The sequence below is a fragment of the Triticum dicoccoides genome, chromosome 7B, assembly GCF_002162155.2.
Source record: "Triticum dicoccoides isolate Atlit2015 ecotype Zavitan chromosome 7B, WEW_v2.0, whole genome shotgun sequence".
Classification (NCBI taxonomy): domain Eukaryota; kingdom Viridiplantae; phylum Streptophyta; class Magnoliopsida; order Poales; family Poaceae; genus Triticum; species Triticum dicoccoides.
This window is the reverse complement of record NC_041393.1, coordinates 549,591,978-549,614,209: the sequence shown is the minus strand read 5'-3', so window position 1 is coordinate 549,614,209 and position 22,232 is coordinate 549,591,978.

Below are 22,232 nucleotides of genomic sequence, written 5' to 3'. Positions count from 1 at the left end.
GCACTACATGGTGTTTGAGAAACGGATGACTAAGACATAGTCTTTCAGAAGCGCTAGCACCTTATGATGGGTAGACCTGTACACCTACTTTCCCCTACATCTGCTAGTCTACCACTGTAAGAGTTCGCACGACTTAGTCAACTATGCTAGAGCCCATAATAGCATGTTGCTGCACACGAAAGTTTCTAGCATGAATAATCTTATGATCCATTCGACCTTGGGTGGCGGTCGAAAAACAAACAGGCAATCCTGGAATACCCAAGTGCCTCAATCCACCCAGATGTGTATTAAAGTTGCCACCTTAAATAAACCATTAATTAACAATCTCACATCTGTCATGGATAAAATCACCCAATCCACGTCTACTGGCATAGCATGGCATAATAAGCAAATGTAGAAGTAACTCCCAAGGGTTTGATAATAAAACAGGTAATAGGTACTACCTAATCTACTTACCAAAACCCACATATTAATCAGATCCTAATCATGCAATTGCTTGAGGATTGATCTAATGCATAAAACTGGGTAATAATGAGGTATGATCAAGGTGTTACTTGCCTTGCTGATGATCCGTGAAACCTAGGGATTCGAAGTAGCAAGCGGCGCACTCCGGGTACTCTATCGCAAACAAACTAGTATACAATAAGTACTCATCTAATGCACAGGTAAAACTCAAATTAGAGATCTAACCAGAAAGTTCAACTTAAGAACTCCGGTTTGCAAAAAGAATCAAATCAAATGAAGCAACAAAAATCAAAAGGCGAAAGAAACAAGCTTCCTTTACTAATCTGGACCCAAGTCAAATTTTACAGTAGCAAAAACTTGTTTGAGTTGGCTAAACGGAAAGAGGGTTTCGAGACAAAACTCTAGGTGCTTGAATCGCCTGATTCCGATAAACGAGCGAAAAGATAAACTAAAACTAAAATCGGATCAGAAATCGCGATCAGAAATAATCGTGGAAAATCCGATAAAAAGAAAAATGGACGAACAGGCTAACGAGCGAACGTTCGCTGTCTGCGAAAAAAAACCGAAAATCGTTCATTAAAACAAACGAACGAACGGGCGTTTCCTAAATAACTAAACCGAAAAAAATAAAACCGATCTAATAGAAAAAAACAACCGCGGTTTTTACTTAAAAATACCGAGGGTCAACCGGCGAAAACCGGCGGCGGCGGCGACGGCTACCTCGGGCCATGGGGCGGCGGGGTCGGCGGCGGCTCCGGCGGCGGGGCTGGCAGCGGCGGTGAGGGGAGGCGGCGGCGGCAGGGCGTCGGCGGCGGGGTGTCGGCGGCGGCGGCGGGAGGCGGCTGCGGTGCTAGGGTTCGGGGGAGGCGGCTGGGCTGGGACGGTCGGGCGCCTCGGGGTTTAAAGGCCCAGCCGGGTCGGAGTCCCGGACGGACACGACCCGGTTAGGTCGGTTCGTTTTTTAAACATTACATGCAGAAAAACAATTAAAAGAAATACTAAACGGGCTCCAAAAATCCCGAAATAAATTTTCCCCAGCTTCTAAAATCAAGCCGGTTTAGATAAACATTTATTTTGGGCCTATATGCAATTTTGAAAAATGCGCATTTTTCCTAAATTCAAATAAAATAGCAATAAAATCCAAAATAAAATCTTATTTGATTTTATTATTAAATCCTCAAAATTTCTTTATTTTGGAAAGTCATTTTATTCCCTCTCTCATACTTTTATAATTGAAATAATTGAAGATAAAATAAATAAAATCAAATGATCCTATTTTCAAAATTTGAGAAAACTCAAATATGAAAATAACGAAATCCCCAACTCTCTTCGTGGGTCCTTGAGATGCGTAGAATTTCTAGGATCGAGCCAAAATGCAATAATGATCTATTTTATAACATTCCAAATTGAAAATTTGGGATGTTACACTTCAACACTTAGAAAAAATCCTTCTTCATCTTCTTGTGAGATATTGTAACCCGTCATGATGTCATCTCCCGAGATTGCGGTAACCCGCCATGACGTCACCTGTTATTAATATTATATACGACCCAAATCTTAATAAATCTTCTCTTTTATTAAACTTCCAAAAATTAAGGCACTCATGCCATCACATATCCATTTTCTTGTCTCCTCGATTCCCGTGCATGCCACTTATCCTTCCAGCCTTATAAATAAGGCCATGGGTCCTCTTTTCACTCTCACCCTTTTCCTTCTCATCTTCATGTTCTTCCTTGCAACGCTCCAGCGCACCTGAGCTCCGCCGCCGTCGATCTCCATCCACTGCCTCAACTCCGGCCGCTGCATGACCCTAAACGAACCAGAACATCGCGGTGCCCCTTCGCTGTTCATCAGCGTCGGTAAACATTCACTTTTCCTCTTAATAGATCTGCCTTAGGGTTTCTCTGTTCGTCAGCGTTCATCACCGTTCCTCCTTCTCTTTCCTAGATTGCATGGTTTTGATCCAAAAATGACACAAATCTTGTGCGGTAGCAATTTTAGCACTTGTTTTTTAATATCAGAATATATCCTCATCACAACACATCTCATCTGGGCATCCCCACTTTTCTGCTGCCGCCACCTTCGATTTAGATTTTATTTCATTTCTTTGAACTACTGTAGATCCAATTTTATAGCTCCAAACTGTGAAACCTGTTTGCCTCAACACTTAGCAGAATTTGCTTTTGTCAGATCTTGAATTCCATTGCTCTCATGGTGGCTTACATCACCGGTTTACAATTATCCATATACCATTAGGCCCCATTTAAGCCACCATACTAAATATATATTGTAGCTTTTTTACTTCCGGTTTAATGAATCAATTTGAACCGGCAAAATTTTTCTTTCCTTTAGGCTTCTCTCTTCACCATGCCGCCAAGGACAGTCACTTCATGTAACCGGGTTCCCTCCATTATCACTGAGAACACATTCAAAGATTTTGTCAAAATTGGGTACTTGCCAGCAAAGAATGTCATGCATTATCGCACCCCTGATCCAGGCGAAGAAAAACCTCATCCAAAGGATGACAAAGTCATTGTTTTTACTGATCACATGAATCGGGGCTTCTCACCGCCCGGTTCTAAATTTTTCCGAGACATTCTGCACTTCTTTCAACTCCATCCTCAAGATATCGGACCCAATTTCGTGTCAAAGATCTGCACCTTTCAAGTCTTCTGCGAAGTATACCTTCAAGGGGAGCCCAATGTTGAACTTTTTAGGGAATATATTTATTTAAACCGCCAAAACGAGTATATGAACGGACCCAGCTTAGAACTTGGTGGAATCTCAATTCAACAAAGAAGAGATGCTATCTTCCCCTATGCGTACTTACCACGTCACCCCAAAGATTGGAACCAAACATGGTTTTATTGCAAAGATACCTCTCCGGCTGACGAGAATCCACTGCAGGGTTATCGTGCCCAACGTATTGACCCAAAGCATCATCTTCTTGAAAAGCTTACCGCTGCTGAATGTAAAAAACTTGCCCCCACCATTGCAAAGGTTAAGGCTCTACTGGGCAATGGTTTAACTGGCATTGATTTGGTCCGGTACTAGGTTTCTTAGCGGATCATACCCTTGAGTCGCCGACCTGGCTTAATGTGTACTTACACGGGTGGTACAAAGGATCCACTGCGCCATAGCTCTTTGCGTTTGACTAAGGAGGCAATCATTGAAATGAAAGACTCTTCTGAATGAAGATCTGGAAGATTGCAGTAAAGTGGGCCTGAACCCTTTCTGCAAACTTAACCCGCCACCATATGTGAGTCTCTAAATTACTTACTTTTACCTCATCCTATTAACTCAACTTTGATGACTTCCTCAGGCTGAATCAGATTTTTGGAAAAAGAAATATGATCATGAAGCTGCCAAGAGGGCCAGGGCTGCCAAGAAAGCCGCCAAGAAACCGGCAAGAAAAATAAGAAGAAACCAAGTGCTTCCAATATGTATGAACTGAATGACAGTTCTGAGTCGGAGGTAGCCCTTGACTCCCGTGGCTCCTTTTTGAATCATCTTATTGACATTGATTATTATTAGGATGACATGGGGGCTAGCCAAGCATTGGAAGAAGAGGTAATAATTGTTTCCTCCGAGTCAGAGCCTTTGCCAAGACAGAAATTTCGACAGGTAACCGAGAAAGTAAGCAAAGACAACAAGTCATTCGAAGAGGGATGATCCAACACCATCATAATTTGCAGCCCCGCTTCAGCCACCAGTGATCTGGAGACACCAGTACTCCACCGATTCGACGCAACAGCCCAATTACCTATCAACCTGAAGGCTTGAACCACATCACTGCCTGTCGGACTCGACACATCCAAGGATCAAATTTAATCTAGATGCCTTTGTCATTCTCACCTTCTTTTGGCTACAGGCTATATCATTGACAATCAGGGGGTTTGCTCCCGAACTCCTGGGGCTTGCCGTGTAGGCATAGTTTTCCATAAAAAACAGAGCCTCTCTGCCATCAAGGTCCTTGCCAATGGTGAACTCCTGGTTAATCGGATAATTGAGTCCGAGAAATAGAGAGTGTGAACCAAGGTTGTTGGTAATTGATCACTGGAACTACGTCGGTGTTTCCCCCAAGAGGACAGGATGACGTAGTACAACAACAGTAAGAATTTTCCTCAGTTATGAAACCAAGGTATCGAACCAGTAGGAGAACCAAGAAATCACACGTAAGCGGCACCTACGCAGAAATAACAACACATCGCAACCCGACGTGTTAAAGGGTTTGTCAACCCCTTCCGGGGTACGGCGCCTCAAGATAGACAAACGGATGTGAGGTAAATTGTAATAGATTGAACTAATAGATCGCAAATAAATAAAAGTGCAGCAAGATATTTTTGTATTTTTTAGTTTAATTGATCTGAATAAAAATGCAAAGGAAAAGTAGATCGCAAGGCAAATATATGAGAAATAAGACCCGGTGGCCATAGGTTTCACTAGTGGCTTCTCTCGAGAAAAATAGCAAACGGTGGGTAAACAAATTACTGTTGGGCAATTGATAGAATTTCAAATAATCATGACGATATCCAGGCAATGATCATTACATAGGCATCACGTTCAAGATTAGTAGACCAACTCTTGCCTGCATCTACTACTATTACTCCACACATCAACCGCTATCCAGCATGCATCTAGTGTATTAAGTTCATGTTAAAACGGAGTAATGCAATAAGGACGATGACATGATGTATACAATGTTCGTTTATCTATATGGGGGTAGATATTAGTCTCGTCTTTTTATCCTTAGTAGCAACGATAAAAAGTGTCGGTTCCCCTTCTGTCACTGGGATCAGGCACCGTAAGATCGAACCCACTACCGGGCACCTCTTCCCATTGCAAGATAAATAGATCAAGTTGGCCAAACAAAACCTAAATATTAGAGAATAAATACGAGGCTGTAAGAGATCATGCATATAAAAGATCGAAGAAACTCAAATAACTTTCATGGATATAAAAAGATATGACTGATCATAAACTCAAAGTTCATCAGATCCCAACAAACACACCGCAAAAAGGACTTACATCATATGGATCTCCAAGATACCATTGTATTGAGAATCAAAAGAGAGAGAGGAAGCCTTCTAGCTACTAACTATGGACTCGAAGGTCTACAAAGAACTACTCACGTATCATCGGAGAGGCACCAATGGAAGTGGTGAACCCCTCCGTGATGGTGTCTAGATTGGATCTGGTGGTTCTGGACTCTGCGGTGGCTGGATGAATATTTCTTCGCCTCCCCTAGGGTTTCTGGAATATTGGGGTATTTATAGAGCACAGAGGCGGTCCGGGGGTGCCCGAGGTGGGCACAACCCACCAGGGCGCGCCTGGGCCTCCTGGCACACCCTGGTGTATTGTGCTCCCCTCCGGGCACTTCCCAGGTGCAACCAGGGCCCGTTGCCTTCCTTCTGGCCCATAAAAAATCACAAAAATAGTTTCGGGGCATTTGGACTCCGTTTTATATTGATTTCCTGTGATGTAAAAAAATATGAAGAAAACAGCAACTGGCATTTGGCACTATGTCAATAGGTTAGTACCAAAAAATGATATAAAATGACTATAAAATGATTATAAAACATCCAAGATTGATAATAAAACAACATGGAACAATCAGAAAAATTATAGACACATTGGAGACGTATCAGCTGTTTATGCGCCTCCACTCAAAAATCCTAAAGGCCCCAACAAGCTGGTATCCTGCTCATAGATGTAACAACCACTGTACGGATACTCACGTATTTCACGGTGCTTGTATACAATGGGGTTTTTGCAATATAAATTTTCCTGTTCATGTGTCCGAATGATCATCAGTCTTTGTTGTCGTCTAATCGAGCGAGGAACCAGTTGTGCTTCCCTGTTTTTGGCAAAGGTGGTGTGATTACAAAGGGAAGATATGCCATAGGCGGTTCCCAAACAGAAAATAAAGGTTATTTCTTTTTTCCACCATTTCTTTCACTTTCCGTGGCTAACCGTATCCACGGGTGCCCTCCAAACCAACACTTTCCAAGGAATTTATTAATTGATAACATAAAGTAAATATTATTTTGCATTTCGGGACAGGGCATCCCTAAAACATTTGCCTTACTCTTGTGCAATGACAAGTGAATAAACACTCATCTTGAGAATAACACATCTAGGATGGAAAATATTAGCCACCCGTTACTGCTCTACGAGCAAAACAAATACACAAAAGAGAAGTTTATTTTGAAAATTAGAGATGGCACATGCAAATATGCTTAGAACAGCAAAAGAATACCGCATATAGGTAGGTATAGTGGACTCATGCGGCAAAACTAATTTAAAGGATTTTGGATGCACATGTAGAGATCATACTTGGTGCAAAATGAAGGCTAGCAAAAAGATTGAGAAGCGACCAACCAAGAAATGAATAATTTCGTAAAGCAAGCATTAAGCATAAGTAACACCGAATAATGCACCACAAGTAGGATATAATTTTCATTGCATGATTATTGACTTTTGTTCATGCATAAGGAATCACAAACCTTAACACCAATATTCTTACTAGAGCATCATCAACATAACTCACATATCACATCATCATATCTCAAAACTATTACTAAGAATCAAGTTTATTTTGTCCAATGATCTTCATGACATTTTATTTTCTTTATCCTTCTTCGATATCTATCACGTTGGGACTAACTTTTATGTGTTGCTTTTCATAAGCTCAAACAAATATAAGTGAACATCATGAGCATAACAAATTTTCTTTCTCTCAAAATAATCTAAGTGAAGCAAGAGAAAATTTCTTCAAAATTTTACTAACTCTCAAATAAATCTAAGTGAAGCAAGAGAGCATTTCTTCAAAAATAATAAAGCACACCATGCTCAAAAAGATATAAGTGAAGCACTAGAGCAAGTCCTAGCTCATAGAAGATTTAAGTGAAGCAAAGAGAGAAATTCTAAAAAGTCATGATATAATTTTATCTCTCTCAAATAAGTGTGTCCAGCAAGCATTGATGACTTAAAACACAAAATAAAACAAGCAAATACACATATCATACAAGACGCTCCAAGCAAAACACATATCATGTGACGAATAAAAATATAGCCTCGAGTAAAATACCGATGGTCGTTAGAAGAAAGAGGGGATGCCACTCGGGGGCATCCCCAAGCTTAGTTGGTTGCTCATTCTTGGATAATAGCTTGGGATGACGGGGCATCCCCAAGCTTAGGTTCTTCTATCCTTCTTTCATCCGTCGTAAGATAACCCAAAACTTGAAAACTTCAATCACACAAAACTCAACAAAACCTTCATGAGATCCGTTTGTAAAAAAAGAAAACTACTACTATAAGTGATGTGTCAAACCAATTCATATTTTTTTATTATCTACTGTATTCCAACTTTTCTATGGCAAAAACTCATCAAACAAAACCATAGAGCCATCAAAATAAGCACACAACAAAGAAAACAGAATCTGTCAAAACAGAACAGTCTGTAGTAATCTGGAACTTTCGAAAACTTCGGTAACTCCAAAAATTCTGAAAAAATAGGACGACCAGGGTAATTTGTATATAAAATTTCTTCAGAAAGAATCAGGGTAGAAGATCTTTTTTGTGATTTACGAAAATTATTTTCGTGAGCACATAGTTTCTGTCTTTATCAGCAAGATCAAACAACTATCACCTAGGAAGATCCTAAAGGGTTTACTTGGCACAAACACTAATTAAAACACAAAAACACAATCATACCAGTAGCATAATTGTGCAAACACACAATATCATAAAATAAAAATCAAAAATAAATTTTATTCATTGGGTTGCCTCCCAACAAGTGCTTTCTTTATTGCCATTAAGATAGGCTTAAGATTTCAACGATGCTCACACAAATGATAAGATTTGAAACACAAAGAGAGCATCATGAAACATATGGCAAACACATTTAAGTCTAACATACTTCCTATGCATAGGAATTTTATAAGCAAACAAATTATCAAGACAAGAAACATCTAACATATGCAAAGAAGAGGAATAAAACATTAACGATCTCCACATAACGAGAGGTAATTTAGTGACATGAAAATTTCTACAACCATATTTTCCTCTCTCATATTAATTACATGTAGGATCATAATCGAATTCAACAATATAACTATCACATAAAATATTCTCTTTATGATCCACATGCATGCAAAGTTGACACCCTTCCAAAATAGTGGGATTATCATCAAATAAAGTCAAGACCTCTCCAAACCCACTTTGATCAAAATTTTCATAAGATTGAACACTCTCCAAATATGTGGGATTATTTTTACCTAAAGTTAACACTCTTCCAAACCCACTTTCAATATTGTTGCAAACATATTCATCATGAGGCTTAGCAAAATTAGCATCCCCAAGCTTGGGGTTTTGCGTATTATTAGCACAATTGACATTATTTGAATTTATAGTAAAATCATTGCAATCATGCTTTTAATTCAAGGACCTATCATTTATCACTTCATAAATTTCTTCATCACAATTTTCAGATTCACGAATCTCAAGCAAAACTTCATAAAGATAATCTAGTGCACTCAAATCACTAGCAATTGGTTCATGATGATTGGATCTTTTAAAAAGACTAGCAAGTGGATGGGAATCCATATCAATAGATTTTTAGCAAGCGAAGATGCAATCATCTAGGCACAGGGCAACGCAAGCAAACACAGATCTGACGAGAAAATGGTGAACGAAAAAGAGGGCGAATAAAACGGCAATTTTTTGTGAAGTGGGGGAGAGGAAAACGAGAGGCAAATGGAAAATAATGTAAATTGCGAGGAGATGAGATATGTGATTAGGAACCTGGTATATGTTGAAGATCCTCCCTGGCAACGGCGCCAGAAATTCATTCGGTAATTGATCACTGGAACTACGTCGGTGTTTCCCCCAAGAGGAGAGGAGGATGTAGTACAACAATGGTAAGAATTTCCCTCGGTTATGAAACCAAGTTATCAAACCAGTAGGAGAACCAAGCAATCACAACGTAAGCGGCACCTGCGCACAAATAACAACACCTCGCAACCCGACATGTTAAAGGGGTTGTCAATCCCTTCCGGGGTACGGCACCTCAAGATAGACAAACGGGCATGAGGTAAATTGTAATAGATTGAAACAATAGATTGCAAATAAATAAAAGTGCAGCAAAATATTTTTGTATTTTTTAGTTTAATAGTTCTAAATAAAAATACAATGGAAAAGTAGATCGCAAGGCAAATATATGAGAAATAAGACCCAGGGGTCGTAGGTATCACTAGTGGCTTCTCTCGAGAAATATAGCAAACGGTGGGTAAACAAATTACTGTTGGGCAATTGATAGAATTTCAAATAATCATCACGATATCCAGGCAATGATCATTAGATAGGCATCATGTCCAAGATTACTAGACTGACTCCTGCCTGCATCTACTACTATTACTCCACACATCGACCGCTATCAAGCATGTATCTATTGTATTAAGTTCATGGAAAATGAAGTAATGCAATAAGAACGATGACAAGATGTAGACAAGATTCGTTTATCTATATGGGGGTACATATTAGTCTCGTCTTTTTATCCTTAGTAGCAACGATACGTACGTATCGGTTCCACTTCTGTCACTGGGATCAAGCACCATAAGATCGAACCCACTACCGGGCACCTCTTCCCATTGCAAGATAAATAGATCAAGTTGGCCAAACAAAACCCAAATATTGGAGAAGAAATACGAGGCTATAAGAGATCATGCATATAAGAAATCAAAGAAACTCAACTCGAAGTTCATCAGATCCCTACAAACACATCGCAAAGAGGACTTACATCATATGGATCTCCAAGAGACCATTGTATTGAGAATCAAAAGAGAGAGAGGAAGCCATCTAGCTACTAACTGCGGACCCAAAGGTCTACAAAGAACTACTCACGCATCATCGGAGAGGCACCAATGGAAGTGGTGAACCCCTCCATGATGGTGTCTAGATTGGATCTGGTGGTTCTGGACTCTACGGCAGCTGGATGAATATTTCTTCGCCTCCGCTAGGGTTCCTGGAATATTGGGGTATTCATAGAGCAAAGAGGCGGTCCGGGGGGGGGGGGCGAGGTGGGCACAACCCACCATGGCGCGCCTGGGCCTCCTAGCACGCCCTGGTGTATTGTGCTCCCCTCGGTGCACTTCCTAGGTGCAACCAGGGCCCATTGCCTTCCTTCTGGCCCATAAAAATCACAAAAACAGTTTTGGGGCATTTGGACTCCATTTGACATTGATTTCTTGCGATGTAAAAAACATGCAGAAAATAGCAACTGGCACTTGGCACTATGTCAATAGGTTAGTACAAAAAATGATATAAAATGACTATAAAATGATTATAAAACATCCAAGATTGATAATAAAATAGCATGTAACAATAAAAAATTATAGATACATTGGAGACGTATCAGCTGTTTACACGCCTCTACTCAAAAATCCTGAAGGCCCCAACAAGCTGGTATCCTGCTCATAGACGTAACAGCCATTGTCCGAATACTCACGTATTTCACGGTGCTTGTATACAGTGGGGTTTTTGCAATATAAATTTTCTGGCTCATATGTCCGAATGATCATCAGTCTTTGCCGTTGTCTGATCGAGCGAGGAACCAGCTGTGCTTCCCTGTTTTTGGAAAAGGTGGTGTGATTACAAAGGGCAGTAACTGTAGGAACACTGCATCATATCAAAAAGGATAGGCATTGTTAATGTAAGATCGGCATTGTTCAGAGTATGAGTAGGATAATGCAAGAAACGACATTGATATGACCCTGTTGGAACTGGGAGGAAAATACAGGGAATGTATACTGGGTTCAAAAATATAGAAGTGCAATGCATGGTTATACTCATGTTATCTCAAAATCGGTTCTTCACAGGAAACTACCATGTCATGCATGTTATGTACGTCATCATGTTCTATCCTCACAAGCAATTTCTTCAAGGAAACTAACAGACCATGCATTGTTATATACTCATGTTCTATGGGAATTTTTTTTTGCGAGGATATTATTCTAGCCATTGATTGCTGAAGGGCAAATATAGGTATGTACACATGGTAAGCATTACATGATTTCACTACTTCCAAATATAGAGTTCTCCATATGCACATTTACTTCCCTAATGTATGGTTAGATGAAACCAACAGTGTGATGCATGTTTCTACATCATGAAAATGAGGAAACTAACATGGCCATTGATACACACACATATTTAGTAGTATATAGATTACTATAAAATAAGGAGAATATTCATATCTTCCTAACCGTTTGATTATTTAGGGGTACAAATTGGCTGTAATGACATGGTCATAATCGCATGAATTAACTCATTCCAAATATAGCTGATTTACGGTGTCTCTAATACATTGCCATAGTTCTACTCAAATTCTGCTCAAACAGGGATATGCCAATCATCACAAAAAGTTCAAACAATGTCATGGCATCATCATTAACATCATACGGAAACAGCTTACACGCACCGTCCCAGCAAAATGTGGTGCCATCTGCTTTGTTGATCACATAGATGATGTCGTTATGTTCAATAGCAACATAGAAGTGTGTATCAGCTTTGACGATCCACTGCAAGGTGAGCTGTCTCTATCTAAAGAAGGCACCAACGGAAAGATAGGGGAGTTCGCGGTCGAACAAGGCAATTAGCTTGAAGTCTGCATAATTCGCATGTCGTGTGGGCACTTGGCAGATTACAATCTTCTGTAAAACAAGGTGCGTCCAACTGGCTTCGTAATCTAGATGACTTGGACCACGACGGTAAAACCCTATATAATCCAACGCAGGAAGGATAATCTCATGGGAGGTGTGGAAGTTCACGAGCACCAACTTTTTCCGGCCTTGTCTGACGGCAGCCATCCAGTGGGAGCTCATGCCGACCCAGTACATACCTGCCAAGAAGTTTCGGGTGATGGTGATTGGATCGAAGTCGAGGGAAATGATGTATGGTGACCCACTACATACCTGCAACAAAGTTTCGGCCAATGGAGGTCGGATTGAAGTCGAGGGGCATCATGTACGCCTCCGTATCATGGTGAGAAAATCTTGCAAGACCAGATAGCAGCAAGCAGGGTGTCTTGAAAAGCTTAGCCTCGCTTTGAAGATGGCCGTGTGCATGTCCCTCGAGCATGCAGCCAGTCGCAGGGTGCTGAATATATCCATACACGAACAACAGAGGTCGAGGGTGTCACTGGGGAGATTGCTCCAATTGCGGCTCATATGGATGTTGCGCGGTTCGCGTTTGGCCATGGTGGAGTTTGGAAGGTGGGGTTTTGGCGGGCTTGATTTACAGGGGAGAAGGCTCTCGGTGCTGGAGCGGCTAGCGAGGGAATAGTGGTACCGGGGGAGGCGAGCGAGGCGAGGGTACGCGGGGGCACAATGAGATGATGAAGAGTGACCTCAGGATCTCCGACGAGACGGAGATGGAGATGGAGTGGTGCTAGTGGAGAGGGATATGAGGGAGGCATGCTATACAGCGGCGATGACAGTGACTGCACAGTGCACAAGGTGAGGCTGACTTTGGTAATCCGGACACACCGCCTAGACTGGTGTCACCTCGGGCGCAGGGTGACACTTCATTGTGCCAACCGGATGAATAATATTTTGACCATCAAGTGTAGTACCACAATTATACTACTACTACTAGTAGGAGTAGTGGAACATGAGTAGTACTCCCGTGCTAGCATGCCTCTGGGTTCACTTCATCCTCTAGGTATCATCCATATTGCGAGCAGAACCAAATTCCCGTGCATGCGGAAGCGCGAAGAAGGCTTTTTCTTTTTTGAGGATAACTACATACTTATTCCTTAACTATAGAGAATGTTGTGTATCCCACGCACGCGCCCATATCCATCTGAACCAGCTACGACACATCTTTTATCCGTTTGCATAGGTCCCACCTGTCAGGAGTGGTGTCCTACGTCTTGAGCTTGCGTTGGTTTTCCTTGAAGAGGAAAGGGTGATGCAGCAAAGTAGCGTAAGTATTTCCCTCAGTTTTTGAGAACCAAGGTATCAATCCAGTAGGAGGCTCCTCAAAAGTCCCACACACCTACGCAAACAAACAAGAACTCGCAAACAACACAATAAAGGGGTTGTCAATCCCTTCACGGCCACTTGTGAAACTGAGATCTGATAGAGATAAAGTAATAAGATAAATATATTTTTGGTATTTTATTATATAGATTGGAAAAGTAAAGATGCAAATAAAAGTAGATTGAAAGCTTATATGATAAAAGATAGACCCGGGGTCCATAGGTTTCACTAGTGGCTTCTCTCAAGATAGCACAAGTATTACGGTGGGTGAACAAATTACTGCCGAGCAATTGATAGAAAAGCGAAATAATTATGAGATTATCTAGGCATGATCATGTATATAGGCATCACGTCCGTGAAAAGTAGACCGACTCATGCCTGCATCTACTACCATTACTCCACACATCGACCGCTATCCAGCATGCATCTAGAGTATTAAGTTCATAAAGAACAGAGTAACACATTAAGAAAGATGACATGATGTAGAGGGATAAACTCATGCAATATGATATAAACCCCATATTTTTATCCTTGATGGAACCAATACAATATGTGCCTTGCTGCCCCTGTTTTCACTGGGAAGGACACCGCAAGATTGAACCCGAAGCTAAGCACTTCTCCCATTGCAAGAAAGATCAATCTAGTAGGCCAAACTAAACTGATAATTCGAAGAGACTTGTAAAGATAACTTAATCACACAAAATAGAATTCAGAGGAGATTCAAATATTTCTCATAGATAAACTTGATCATAAACCCACAATTCATCGGATCTCGACAAACACACCGCAAAAAGAGTTACATCGAATAGATCTCCAAGAAGATCGAGGAGAACTTTGTATTGAGATTGAAAGAGAGAGAAGAAGCCATCTAGCTAATAACTATGGACCCGAAGGTCTGTGGTAAACTACTCACAACTCATCGGAAGGGCCTTGGAGATGATGTAGAGGCCCTCCGTGGTTGATCCCCCCTCCGGCGGAGCACCGTCGAAGGCTTCAAGATGGGATCTCGCGGATAAAGAAGGTTACGGCGGTGGAAATAGTTTTTCATGGTCGCTTCTGATGTTTTCAGGGTACATGGGTATGTATAGGAGGAAGAAGTAGGTCCGTGGATGCTCGAGGGGCCCACGAGGGTGGGGGCGCGCCCACCTATAGGGGGCACGCCGGGCACCATCATGGCCGCCTCGCTTGTTTCTTGACTTCCACTCCAAGTCCTCTAGATCACGTTTGTTCCAAAAAGATCGCCCCCGAAAGTTTCATTCCATTTGGACTCTGTCGTGGAATTAACACGCCAGATGTCCTAGTGAGAGGACTTAGTCGTGGAGCCATCACAACGAGATTAGCTTAAAGGGGTTAAACCGGACAAAGGAAATGGGGAGTTTATACTGGTTCGGCCCCTTGTGGTGAAGGTAAAAGCCTACGATCCAGTTATGGCGGAATTGATGGGGTCTCGATGAGCAGGGAGAGAATCCGCTTTACCTATCTCTCGAGTTGTTGTTTCTTGTCCCTGAACCGCCGCCGGGTCATCCCTTTATATACACAGGTTGACGCCCGGCGGTTTACAAAATACCAAGGACGGCTCATACACGTGTCCGGCTCGGTTTCTACCTTTCCCTAACTTACAACTTACGTTACATAACTCATGGCAGTTTATGTCTATGGGCCTTAATCCGCCCTTGGGATCCAGGCCTCTAAGCTTCAATAGTAAAGAGCCATACTCCTTGTCTTCATGGGCTTCAATACGTATAAGCATAACCCGGCCCCTCCTGGGCGGTTTATGCTCAGTAGTTATATCTCCAACATTAGGCCCCAGGTTGATTTGAACCTGTTCATGTCAATCTTCAATCCTTAGAAAAACTCCTTGATCTTCAAAGAATCTTGTAAACGGCCATGACATCATTTCCATATGCACTAGGCAAACCACCGTGACGTCATCTGTTAAGATTGTAGTGAATCGTCATGACATCATCTCCATATAAAAACCTGTAAACGCTTTTTTCTTATTAATAACCCTCCGAAAATCGAGGCGACGACTGTGTCAATATCCATTTTTTGGGTTCCTAGATTCCCATGCCTGTCACTTATCCCTTCGCTTTATAAATAGGGTCAAGGGTCATTCTTTATTTTCCCCTTCGTTCCCCTTCGCCTCATCGTCTTCCTCGTGTCGCCTCAGAGCTTGAACGCAGCCGCCACCGTCGACCTTCGCTTCTGCACCACCAACGGCCGCTGCATCAACCTGATCTGACCAGAGAAATGCGACGCCTCTCCACCTTTCCTGCAACCTCTGCAAGCTCTCTTCCTCTTCTCCTCAGATCCACCATTAGGGTTTCGTTGTTCTTCGGTGTTCTTCAGTACTCATCCATACCCATTGCTGTCACTTGGATCTTTTAAGAAGAATACAACCTTTGTTTCTGTGCGGCCGTAGCTAGATCTCATTTTTCTTCATCATAACATCTCTGTTATCAGTAAACAGATCCCATCTGGCCTTTAGCTATTTCGTTCATACCGCCTAGGGTTTTGAATTTTTCCTTCTTTTTAAGATTGCGGTAGATCCAAAACTATAGCCACATCTTGCAAAACCTGTTTCTGCAATACTTAGAGATTTTTTAGATCTGTAACTTCTGCACCAGTGTAGGAGGTTTTACTTTTTACAAGATGATAACCTGCCAGGCACCATTAGCCCTCTATTAAACCGCCAACTCATCCTCAATATAAAACTCCGGCTTATCATGCGCATATGTTTCAATTTGTTTTTCCTGTCTTTAAACCGGATTATCTGCATCAATCAAAAACTTAAACCGGCCTTGATCCTCTTTTCCAACTTCCTGTTCAAATGGCCAAATCATTTTATGCTTGCAATTGGGTCCCTTCTCGGGTTACTGAAGAGCAACTAACTGGGTATGTTGTGACTGGCGCTTTAGCGAGCAAGGAAACCATCCACTGGAGTGTCCCTGGTTTAGAAAATCCTCCTGAGCCTCAGAATGGAGAAGTAATTGTTTTTACTGATCATCTGAATCGAGGGTTCAACCCTCCCAGATCAAATTTCTTTCGTGATGTTCTTGCCAGCTTACAAATCCACCCTCAAGATATTGGACCAAACTCTGTGTCCAATATATGCAATTTTAAAGTATTTTTCAAAGTCTATCTGCAAGAGGAACCCACTGTGGAACTATTTCAGGAATTCTTTTACTTAAACTGCCATACTGAATTTACGGACGGGCTTAACACTGAACTCGGGGGCGTTTCAATTCAGAAGAGAAAGGATGTCGACTTCCCTCACGCCAAACATCATAGCCACCCCAAGGACTGGAATCAGACTTGGTTTTATTGCCGCAATACAGCTCCAGACAACGAAAATCCTCTACCGGGTTATCGTGCATACCGGCTTACCAAAACTCATCTGGTTCCTCAGCGGCTCACTGCCAAGGAAAGATCAAAATATGCCCCTCAACTAGCAAAACTCAGGGCATTTTTTGCCAATGGCCTGACAGGCATTGATTTCGTCCGCTGCTGGGTGTCTTGGAGTATTTTACCTTTAAGCCAGCGCCCCAGTTTAATGTGTGAATATACAGGAGATCTGAAAGACCCTCAGCGTCATGTTGACATCCAGCTCACAGATGATGAAGTCACCGAAGCCGTCAAGAAAATGATTGATGAACCGGTGGCTGCCTGTAGCAGAGTAGGGCTTAGTCCCTCCTATGCATCTAACAAACCGCCAGCTGTAAGAGTTATCTTATTTTTGCTTTAATCCATTTCTCCTTAATTACTTCTTTATAACTTGTTGTCCATCTACGCAGAGCAATGATCCGTTCTGGAAAACGAAATCGCAGGATAAACCGGCGAGGGCACCCAGCATCAAGACCAGGGTTATCAAGAGGCCAACAAAGAAGAAACCGCCGAGGCTGTTGATCTGCCCAATGATGAAGAGCTTGATGATCCGGAGTCAGAGGTAGAACTTGATTCTCTTGGTTCTTTTTTAATGCACCTCATTAACAATGATTGTTATCAGGATGATGCGGAATCTAGCCACGCTGGTGATGTAGAGGTAATTGTTCTATCCTCCGACTCAAATCATGTGCCAGTACCAAAACTTCGTCGAGCAGTCCAGAAAGTAAAACGTTCACACCCTCTTGCTTATTTGGATCCACACTTTTCTTTGAAGACACAGCAGCATGAAACTCGCCGCACCACTTGGCATAGCGGTCAACAAGTTACATCCTCTGGTTTACCATATTCTCCGGTTCGCAAACGCCGTCAAGAGGTCTCTTGTTCTTTTAATACACTTTATCCCAAGGCGGGTTACTTCCGATATCCTCTTAATCCGTCTGATTCGAATTATCAGGGAACCTCCCATTCATCCTCCGGCGATTCATGAACTACACAAATGCCTCCACTCAAGACCGTTCCTGGGTAAGCATGATAAACTTAGTTTTTAAGCCTTGCAACAGTTTATTGTACTAACCTCTGCATTTGTTCTCTTTAGTGCCGAAGCCAGACTTAGAAATAAAACCAAGTTGACTACCCCAACTGATGATAATCCGGCCACTGAACCGGAGAGGACCTCAGAGGCTTTTGATCAAAATGCTGACATTGCTCTCGATGACCTGGTACCTCAGGGTCAGGATACTTTTGTTTATCCGCCAGAAATAAATCCAACAGGCCAGCCTGCTGATCTGCCAAGCCCAGCTGCCGATCCAACAAGCCCAGCAAAAGCATTTGCTAAACCGCCAAGCCTAGGTAAGACTGTTGAAGGCACGACAGATGATGTTGTGATTACTGGCTTTGGCCATACTGCTCCTGGCAATCCTGTCGCTCTATCAAAGCATAGGGCAAAAGAAGAATTTTCCTCTATGGACAAGGGCAAATGGAAAACAGATTTGTCAAGCTATGCCCACCTCTCTGCTCAGGACATCCACTATGTATATCTAAACCGTCTGTATACCAGCCGCGATTACGAAGCCGGTTTAGTAAACCTGATGAAAGAGCAATATGAGGTAAATATCTGTTCCTTTTAATAACTTCTTTTTCCCCTATAACCTGCTTCAATTATCAACTCTTGTAGCCCCCAAGGGCCGGTTCATCAATATGAATGTGAACCGGGACTTGTAGTAGGAGAAGATTGGATTTTGCTTGTGTAGCCCCTATAGACTGGTCTATACCTTAGGGATATTCCGGTTTATTCATCAGAATTCCTTTCAGTCATTAACATGATCTGGTTCATGTAGTAAAACTTGATAACCTTGAATTGATCCGATATGCATTAGCCCCCAAGTGCCAAGTATATAACTTGTTATGTGCTTGGGACTTTGAAAAAGTATTGCCAACTTATTGTCTGTCTTTTGCAGGCTGACTTGACCAACAAAGATTCTCAAATCGCCGATCTCCAGGAAAACATCAAGTCCCAGCAAGCCAAAACTTCAAAGGCCAAAGAAGAACTGAAGGGCGCTTTAACAGCCATGGAGCAATTGAAGGATGGCTTCAAAGGCGAGCGAGCGGATTGGGAGGCTGAAAAAGCCACTTTGCTAAAGCAGGCGGAGGATGCCGAAGCGGCACTTAAACGGGTGGCGGAAGAGCTGACTGGCTTAAAGCAGCAAATCAACGCTATGACTTCTGCCATCTTTGGTAAGTAGCCTTGTCATGAACCGTACTGAATCATCCTTGAAACCACCGGTTTAATAATATTGTAACCATTGTAGGTAGCCGTGTTCCCATCTTAGTTCAGATATGCACAAGAAACTGAAGGCTGCCTATACCTTGATAGAGCAGTTATATACCGGCGCTCAATGGGTCATCTGCATAGTCTCGTACAATAAACTGCCGCCAACTTTAATCAAGGACACATTGGCCAAGCTATCCATGATACCTGCCCAACTAGAAGAGGTGAAGAGATCTGCTTCAAGGGCCGGTGCATTGTCTGCACTGACTCGGGCTAAAGCTTGGATAGCTGATCTTGATCCGAAAGACATTGGGAATGGCTATCCTAGCAAAAAAGAAGATGGGTCCGAATTTGACAATGATGCCCTTAAATCTTTGACAAAAGAAATGCGCCCGCTTGCAAGTAAACTGGCCGAAGAGACTGACTTGTCTTTCCACTGGTCCATCTATGACGCAGACAACAAACGGATTGATGCTTCGGTTTATGAAGCACAAAATCTAATCCCGCCAATCTGTAAGCATACTTATGCCCCTGATGTTGAACCGTTAGATCTTATAAGCGATGAAGATGTCTTCCGAGCTTTGTTTGGAATTGACTAGGCAACCATTGACTTCCAGCCACTGGGTGGGGAGGCGGAGAGTGAACCGGCGTAGGATGACCCGCTACCTTCACATCAAGCTGAAGAAGAATCATAACCCGGAAGCTGGTTTATCGTCTGCACACTATCCTCTTTAGGAGAAACAATTATCTTTTTGGGCAGTTAAAATGCCTTGTAATAGGCTAGCTTAAACACTTGGTCCGCTATGCCATCGTGCATAGCTACTTTGCCTGATACTGTCAATGTGCCATGATATGCAATGTCTGCTTATGATCTTTAACAGTTTTATGCAATCCTGTTTTCTGCATGTGATAAACTTAAAATTGCCCTGACGGTTTACCGTAGGACGGGTTTCTTTTTTGACAGAAAGACTGTAAGGGAACCCCCTACAGTATAATTGGTGCAACAACCCCATATTGCAAGTACCATGCCTTGAACCTGGGTGGGTGGGAAGGCATCAGCCCCTTCCAACCACTAGGCTATGCCTTAGTCTGCTGTAGCACGGGTTATGATACCCAATATAAAGCCAGAGTTTATAACAAAGGCTGTAAAGATAATGAATATGAAATAAATCATACCTATGATATTGAATCACATTGTTGGTTTAACAACGTTCTTGTAGTAAGGGTGATGACTCAAATCTTTGAGTGCTGACAACTCCCACCATGTTGTGCAGGTTTAAAATAAGTCATGTCGAGTTATGATAAACACCGGATGATCATTCTGGCGACTTATAGTCAATGCCAGACCGGGTTAGCAAACACCGGTTTATAATTGGTTGTATACTAACAACTTATAGTCGAAAGCCACGCCGGGTTAACAAACACCGGGTTATATTGATGACTTATAGTCAGACCGGGTCAATAGATGCCGGTTTACCTCAAAAAATTTATCAAAGGAGAAAAAACTTTGACAAATAAAAGCAAATGAAAAACTTGTAGTCGAGGCTTTTCAAGGGCTGCCAGGCCCAAATTCGAGGCTTTTCATGGGCTGCCAGGCCACTGAGTTAAACCATTTTACAAAGCCTTTTAAGATGGACCTCACATTAACCAATCGTCATTTTAACTTTGACAAGTTCAGGGTCTGTATAAGATTGACTTGTCAAACATTTGGCGGATCATACCAGGATTACATGGACGGAGTGGCTTACTTGATGAAGGCAGGTTAACCCGGGGTTTTAGGTGAATAAACCTGGCTTCCAAGCCGGGCTTGATAGCCTATTACAAGGGTCCTTTAAAACTCTTTGTTGTTGTGCACAAAGATCCCCCAGGTAACATTGTGAGTTGTGCTCAGTTGGTACCTATGTTTGAGCTGTGCGTGGCAACAGACTCTCTTTGGTCCCTTGGGTGTGAAGCTCCCGAGCTTTTTTTATATGGCTTTATAAGCCGGTTTATGGGTAATTAGAACTCTGCTTTATAAGCAGAAGCCCCCATGTAACCAAGAAGACATAAGACGAAACGGCAGAGGCCCCGCTTTAGCAAGGATGCCGGTTTATTTATTGGTCATAATATGTACATTGTCAAAAATATATACATAGTAGGAGCCTGTGGCTCAGGTGTAGTAAGGCCGAAGATGAGCTATATTCCATGGCCGGCGGGTCTCCTCCTCCAATTTGCGTGAGTCTTTGTGCTCTCGAACATCGATAAGGTAGTATGACCCATTATTCAGATTCTTGCTGACCACAAAGGGCCCTTCCCAAGGTGGGGATAACTGGTGCATGTCCGTCTGATCTTGGATAAGCTGAAGCACTAAGTCGCCCTCTTGAAAAGCTCTGGTTTTAACCCGGCGGCTGTGATAACGCCGTAGGTCTTGCTAATAAATCGCCGAACAAGCTGCCGCAGTATCCCGTTCTTCATCTAATAGGTCCAATGCATCTTGGCTTGCTCTTTCATTGTCCGCTTCAACATAAGCTGCCACTCGGGGTGAGTCATGGCGAATATCACTTGGGAGAACTGCTTCTGCTCCATAAACCATAAAGAAGGGTGTGTAACCCGTAGATCTATTGGGGGTGGTGTTAATGCTCCATAAAATAGAAGGAAACTCTTCCATTGAACAACCTGGCGTCCTCTGCAAATGGACCATAAGCTGGGGCTTGATACCCTTCAGGATTTCTTGATTAGCTCTCTCTGCTTGACCATTAGACTGGGGGTGAGCCACTGAGGACACGTCAAGCCGGATGTGCTCACGTTGACAGAACTCTTCCATAGAACCCTTGGAGAGATCCGTGCCATTATCTGTTATAATGCTGTGTGGAAAACCAAAATGGAAAATCACCTTTTTCATGAATTGAACCGCTGTGGCCGCATCACACTTGCTAACTGGCTCTGCCACCACCCACTTTGTGAATTTATCAACTGCCACCAGAAGGTGGGTCTTTTTATCCTTGGACCACTTAAAAGGCCCAACCATATCTAGCCCCCAAGTTGCAAACGGCTAGGTGATTGGAATCACCCTCAATTCCTGGGGCGGAACATGA